This window comes from Pituophis catenifer, unplaced genomic scaffold (genome assembly GCF_029215685.1).
Source record: "Pituophis catenifer annectens isolate HBS135680 unplaced genomic scaffold, rPitCat1.0.hap2 SCAF_6, whole genome shotgun sequence".
NCBI classification, from domain to species: Eukaryota; Metazoa; Chordata; class Lepidosauria; order Squamata; family Colubridae; genus Pituophis; species Pituophis catenifer.
In genome coordinates this window covers 4,003,950-4,004,763 of record NW_027256886.1, presented here as the reverse complement: position 1 = coordinate 4,004,763, position 814 = coordinate 4,003,950, and positions in this window count along the sequence as shown.

Here is an 814-nt window from a genome sequence, read left to right as displayed (position 1 = left end):
ATAATTAGATCCTATTCAAGCCACCTGATCTCATTAGGTTTAACGACACTTCAGAGATGGGTGATTGTCAAACGTTAGCATGAATCATTTTCAGATGTGGCCATGGGTTAGGCAGCTGATTGGTGACATCATGTTTTGATAGGTATTTCTAAACATCTATAGCTCTCTACCTATAATTTTCTGCTTGGATTTAGGATACCTTTCAATCAATAACAGTTGCTGCAGAATCTGTTACAACAGCTCTCCTTATTAGCATGAAGATTACACTTATTTTAGTTGCAAAAGGCTGCACAGCAACCAGAGATGGTGCTCAACAGTATGAAGCCTTCATGAAGCCGTTCCCTTATTTGTAAGCAAAGTTGAGTGAGGTTTTTCATGATAAAGTCCTGATGCTGGGCTTCTCTGACTATGCATGAGATATAATCCTGGACTAGATAACATCTCTCTGACCCAACAAGGTTCTTTTTTGTATTTAGATAGATTTCATGGATATGTGGTACACTAGGATTTTAAAATAATTCTGACATACTATAAAGTTTGGGATAAAATGGATTACACAGCCCTTGATTATTTTTTTTAAAAATCTCTTCCTCTGTTATTTGTGTGGCATATGGTCAGAGGTAACCTCATTAACCCGGATTAATGTGATAATATCTTGTTGACAAAGATCCATCACTAATGAGACAGCATCAAAAGACACCTTCCTATTTTTTCCCATCAATAGAGTGTATAAAACAGGAAGAAAAAAAAAGCATCAGACAAAAGCATCTTCAGATCCATCAGTGAGCATCAAAGAAAAAAAATCATCAGGAAA